The sequence below is a fragment of the Dama dama genome, chromosome 9 (assembly GCF_033118175.1).
Source record: "Dama dama isolate Ldn47 chromosome 9, ASM3311817v1, whole genome shotgun sequence".
In the NCBI taxonomy this organism is placed as follows: domain Eukaryota; kingdom Metazoa; phylum Chordata; class Mammalia; order Artiodactyla; family Cervidae; genus Dama; species Dama dama.
The window spans coordinates 46,991,693-46,998,116 of record NC_083689.1 but is presented as its reverse complement, the minus strand read 5'-3'; positions in this window follow the sequence as shown (position 1 = coordinate 46,998,116).

Below are 6,424 nucleotides of genomic sequence, written 5' to 3'. Positions count from 1 at the left end.
CGCCGCCGGCCTCCGCATGTTGGGCGCGGGCCGTCCCCGCCGCGCGGGCGCCCGGCTCGCCCCGGTCTCGCAGCGTCGCCCGCGGCCCGCGCTTACGCCGCCAGCGTCGCGGGGGAGGGCCCGGCGCCCACTGCGCAGCCGCTGGCGGCCTTGGGGCGCGCACGAGACGTCACTGAGGGCGGGGCCGGGGCGGCGCGCCCGCCGCTTTGCGGCAGCGGGTGACGCCGCGCGACAACCGCTGCGCTTTGCGGCCGCTCCAGGGTGGCCGGGCCACAGCCCGCGGGACTACCGGAGACCCGCGGCCGTGAGGACACGCAGGGGCTGAGAAGGAACCGGGCCCAGTCCACCCTCCCGGGGGGGCGGGGCTTCCGCCGCCGACCCTGTCCCACCCCGCCGTTGCCATGGCGACGCGTGGCCGGTCGCCCCGACACCACCCCACCGCGCTTCTGTGACGTCAAGGTCTCGCCACTTGACGTCAAGGCCGGGCGGTTCCGCGGGGCGTGGTCAGCGCGGGGACCCGCCGACTTCCGGGGCGGGCGGCTGGAGTCGGATTGGGTGGGGCTGAGAGCGGCGAGGGCTGTAGGTGATGGGCGGGGGGCGGGGCGGCGCTTCTCTGCGTGGTAAGAAGCGGTGACGTCAATGAGGAGCCAAGGAGTGGGTTACCCAAGGTACTGGTCCAGCTGGGCCATCTGGCCGAGCTAGGGCCCTGGCACGCAAGCTGGCACTCAACAAGTGTGATCTGCAGAGTGCTGGCTCACGCACCGTGTCAGTCGGGGGCGACTGGCAAGGGGCCCACAGTGAGACCCTGCTCCACCTGGAGCCTTTTCCTGCGGGGAATTTTTACGGTGGAGGGAGACTCATCCATTCTCGTCTTTATTAAGTGCCTGCTAGCGGCTCTGAGAATAGAATGGTGAACTAGACTCTTGGCATGGCTTCCCAGCAAGTCCTCAGTCCTGAGCGCGGGGGATAGACAGGACAGAGACTAAATACACAGGACAGTTTCAGGTGGTGTTATAAGGTGGCTTGGGGCAGAATTACCGAAGGGCAGACCCTAAAGGCCAAAAGCTAGATGTGGCACATGGAAGGAAGATTTCCGTGGTCTCTGATTATCGTCCTGCTGTCCAGCAGCCAGAAGCGGGGAAGGAGAATTAAACCTGAGGGGAACGGCGGAATGGCAGAGCTTTAGAGCTGGTTCTGCCCCACTTCTCCTTCCGCCCCCTTGTAATGTTGACACCTCCAGAAAGCCCAGGTCACGTCCCCCTGTTGTCCTTTCTCAATTGCGCCTCACCCTCCAACCTGAACCTTACCTTTGTTTCAAATCCACCTCTTCCACCAGCCATGCCAGACCAAGGGCCATATGCCTTGCTCACTGCTGTGCCCACACACAGTATAAACTCAGTCTGTGTGTGGTCACCATTTGTGGTTCATTTGTTATGAACAAAACAACCAATGACTCTAAGGTCCTTCCAGATTCTGGAGAGCCGGGAATTGTATTTACTCAGACTTCCTGGCCCCATCTGTCCTCTTCTCTTCGTTCTTAACGTTCAAAAAAACAAACAAACAAACAAAACCTGCTCTCCAGTGCTCAACTCCCATAAGAGCAGGGAGCATGGTGGCCTCTCCTCCAGAGGTGTTTGAGCATTAAACTTGAGCGCCAGCCTTGCTTCTGTAAAATGCAGGGTGGCTTGTGCAGATGAAAGACTGCAGAAAGGCCACGGTTGGGGTTGAGCCAGCCAGAGGCTGTCTGACTATGGGTAGGCAACTGACACCTTCTGGTCCTCTGCATCTTCTTTTGTAAATTGTAACTAATGATACCCCACTCCCGTACATCATGAGAATCCATGGGTTAGTGAATAAAGAACTGCCAGCATAGGACCTTCTGCCTCACATGGACATATTTCTTTCTAATCACCTGGGATCTGTGAAAAAGCAAACAGGTTTCAAAGCTTCCTCTTTTTTTAACCCACTTCAAATGTGGCCCACATGTTCCTGCATCGTTTCAGCTTTGATCATGGAGACACCATTTGGGAAAGTTGGGATAGGAAAAAAAAAAACACACCACCTTTTGGGGCTCTAACAAAATAACATTGTAAAGAGGATGAGCTAGTCTCTCCATTGCCCCCATCCCTCAAGGGTAAGTCAAACAACATCCCAGCTTTCTAATAAATCCCAAACGGCTGTGGGTTTCAGCAAGAGACAAACAGGAAATGCTCTCTTCTGTTCCTTTTACCCATGAAAGAGGCAGGTCCATGGAAAGATCCCAGGACAGGTTCAGGGCTGCATCCTGGTTGTCCAGCTCCAGCACACAAACACAAGTTGGGGGGCCATGTGCTTTTGTTGAACCGAATGGAAGTAGTAGCTCTCCCTATGGCCAGGTCTTTCCCCCAGTGGGGCAGGAACTTGGACACAGATATCCTCATTTTCGAAATGTGGAAAGTGAGGCTTATGGAGCCCAAGTAAAGTGCCCAGTGTCTCCCAGATTTGACCTCCAATTCAGCTGCCCTCCACCAGTGAGTACAGGGTGGGCCCAGCACCCCCACCCCAATCCCAGTGGCTGCAGGCAAGGTCTGGCAACATAAGCTAACCAGTGATTGGTATTGTGAGCCACCAAACATAAAGCAAGGTCAGAAGACAAGAGGCTGTGCGGCGCAGCCATGAAAACATGAAAACTCTGTGCTTCCATTGCAGGGGGCACTGTTCTGCCCCTGGTCAGGGAATGCTGCATGGTGCAGCCCCCAAGAAAGAAAACAAGGCCTCAAGGATGCAGAAGCTCCCTGGGCACTTCACTCCAGGGGTCTACCCATCATCCTCTGAGAACGGCCCCAAGCAACCAGGTCTGTACCATGTGACTGCCCCGCCATCTCTGATTGGCTCATGAGCCAATCAGCGTCTCCTCTAGGGACCAGTCAGCAAACGGAGGCCAAAGGATCTGATTTGTGTGAAATATGACCCAGGCGATGGCCTTCTGCCACTGCATGGTTGCCATTGTTGAGGTACAGCGTAGGCTGACCAAGCATCTCAACTTCCCCGGGTCTCCTGGGACCCTGACTTCTCATTGCCAAGACCTGAAATCCCACCAAACTAGAAAGGCTTAGTCCCCTGAGCACAGGACATACAGTGTCCTACTTGACCCCAAGGGGTCCCCACGAGAAACGCCTTTGCCCCACTCTTAGGGCCAAGGTATGGGTTTATTGTTTAGTTGCTAAGTTGTGCCTGACCCTTTTTAGCACTCCCCAAAATTCATATTCCACCTGAAACCTCAGAAGGTGACTTTGCTTGGAAATAAGAGTGTTTGCTGATGTCATCAGTTAAGATGAGGTCATGCTGGATCATGCCTCTTGATGAGGGTCAAAGGAGAGTGAAAAGTTGACTTAAAACCGAACATTCAAAAAAACTAAGATCATGGCATCCAATTCCATCACTTAATGGCAAACAGATGAAGAAAAAGTGGAAACAGTCGCAGATTTTATTTTCTTGGATTCCAAAATCACTGCAGATGGTGACTGCAGCCATGAAATTAAAAGACGCTCGCTCCCTGGAAGAAAAGCTATGACAAACCTAAATAGCGTATTAAAAAGCAGAGACATTACTTTGCTGACAAAGGTCAGTCTAGTCAAAACTGTTTTGCCAGTAGTCATGTACGAATGTGAGAGTTGGACCACAAAGAAGGCTGAGCCCCAAAGAACTGATGCTTTCAAATTGTGCTGGAGAAGGCTGTTAAGAGTCCCTTGGACAGCAAGATGAAACAGTCAGTCCTAAAGGAAATCAACCCTGAATATTCGTTGGAAGGACTGATGCTGAAGTTTCAATACTTTGGCCACCTGATGTGAAGAACTGACTCATTGGAAAAGACTGATGTTGGGAAAGATTGAGGGAAGGAGAAGGGGGCGGCAGAGGATAGCATCATTGACTCAGTGGACAGGAGTTTGAGCAAACTCTGAGAGATCGTGAAGGACAGAGAAGCCTGGCGTGCTGCAGTCCATGGGGTCACAAAGACACTTGAGGCCAGCTCACTCCAGGGGCCAGGCTGTGGTCCTGCCCTCTCATCACGCAGGACACTTCAGAAGATGGTGACCTGTTAGCATCTCTTGGTCCTTACAGCAACCTTCGCTCACACCTGAACAGGGTCTGCCTCATGGTCCCCAGTCACCCACCAATGCCACGGGCATCAGCCAAGTTCCCGTAAATCAATTTACTCTGAAGAATCAACTCCAGTGACCTCCTGGCTGCCTCAAGAGAGGCGCCCAGCTGACCTGTTGGGTGAGCAGAAGCCATGAGGCAGTGGGGAAGACATTTTAAGTCTGGTTGGTGACAGCTTAGGTCACAGGAACAGAGATGAAGACTGACCAGGCGATCGGGCGTGTCTAGGGGTGGCCAAAACAAAGCACCCTGAATGAGCAGCTTCAACAACAGAGATTTACTCTCCCCTGGTTCTGGAAGCCAGAAGTTCAAGGTTGAAGTGTCTCGATGGTGTTCCCTCTGAAGGGGGAAGTAAAGGCCCTTCTCTGAGCATCTGGCAGTTCTTCGACCCTGGCTGCATCACCCCCTCTCCAGCTGCCTTCTCCCAGCCTCGGTGTCTGGGTCCAGACTTCCCCTTGGATAAGGACACCAGCCATCCATCCTGTGTTGGGGCCATCCCACCCCAGTCCCATCTGAACTAACCCCATGTGCCCTCAAGGTGACCTGTCCCAGTCCTGGTCAAGGGCAGCCCCTCCCCTCAGGGGTACTGCTGAGGATGCTCTCAGTACAGCCTCCCCTGTGGGAAGCCCTTCCTCCCCAGTGGTGTCCACCACCATCATGAACGTGGCTCTCGTCCATCCCAAGGCCCTGTCCCCCATGGCCAGACCCCTCACTGCAGCCTCAGCTCTTCCTGCTCTGAAAGCCGTGGTTTTCCTGGACAGGCTGAGCGGTGCCCCCACATCCTAAAACCTGGGACCTTCCCTGGAATCAAGGTCTTTTCAGACATTAAAGCTTAGGATGCAGTTGAGGTCATGCGCTGTGGGATGCACCCAAATCCGAGGATGGTTACCTTGTTCTACTTTTTTTTTTGGCCATGCTAATCTGAGTTCCCTAACTACAGATCAAACCTGCGTCCCCTGCACCCCTGCAATGGACGCATGAAATCTTAAACCCCTGGACTGCCTGGGAAGTCCCCAGGGATAGTGTCCTTGTAAGAGACAGAAAAGTTTGTGAGGACAGGCAAAGCCTGGAGCCACTGGGGGCTGGAAGAGGCTGGAAGGCTGCTGCCCTGGGGCCTGACATGCAGTCTGGCCACACCTGGATCGAGAGCCAGGGATCAAGCCTTCATTTAGGCTCCAGGTCAGTGGTCCCATCCCAGCCACCCCAACAGACAAGCTACCTTCTCAACCTGGCCTTCATCCCCTCACCTCCACCCTGTCCTGTGTCCCCTGTATCACCTCTGAGTCCAGGTTGCAGATCCCCTCCCCCAGGCCCACCTGGGCCACCCATCCTATCTCCAGCAGACACTGTTCGTCCTCCAGGTGCTCCTGCCCACCAACCTGTGTCCCCCATGCCAACGGGCAGCACAGCCCCCACAGCCTCCTTGTCTCACTCGTGGATACTCTTGGGGCAGCTGTGATGGAGCATGGCGGACTGCACCCACCCGTGTATCCCCTCCAGTTTGGGAGGGCAGAGGCCGAGATCTGGTATCCCAGGCTGGCTCTTGCCAAGAGGCCACCTACCGACCCCCAGCTTTTGGAGGTCGCAGCAAACCTGGGCTGATAGGGACCTCACCCCAACTCCTCCTCCACTTTCATGCGGCCCCTCCCCACATGGCTGTGTCCAAATACCCACCTCGTGAGGCCCAGTCCTGCTGCGTCAGGATCACCTGCTCCCACACAATGCCCCCTTAACTACCTACCCCTGGAAAGATCCTGTTCCCAGGCAAGTCCTGCTCTGAGATGGGTCAGAACCTCACATGAACTTGGGGTTACAGCATGCAATAGCCTCTATCACTTACTTTGGGTCCTTTCTCTCTGGGCGTCCGCTGCCCTCCCCCAGTGTCTGTGGAGTGACAGATGCACTGACCCTGTCCCGTGTCTACATGGGGTGTCCACTTTGCCACCAGGACCCCCCGAGAGTCGGGTGAGGGCCCCTGCTGACCAAGCTGCTCCTACTCCAGCCGCTTCTGTCCTTGTGTCTTCCGCACAGCAAGTGGCGCTGGTATTTCATTTTCTGCAAATTTCCTTTTTCAAGTGAAAGCTGTTGAGCGTGAAGAGAACATGACTGAAAGCAAACAAGAAGGGAATGACCCCAAGGTGCAAGGATATGGCTGCTGGGTCCTCTGCAGTGGGTCAGGGCAGGGTCCCCAGGCAGGGCGGCTGGCAGCGTGGACAGGACTCGGCCCAGGCGCACAGCATGATCCTGCTTTATCCCTCTTGAAGTCACAGGCGCCAGGATCCAT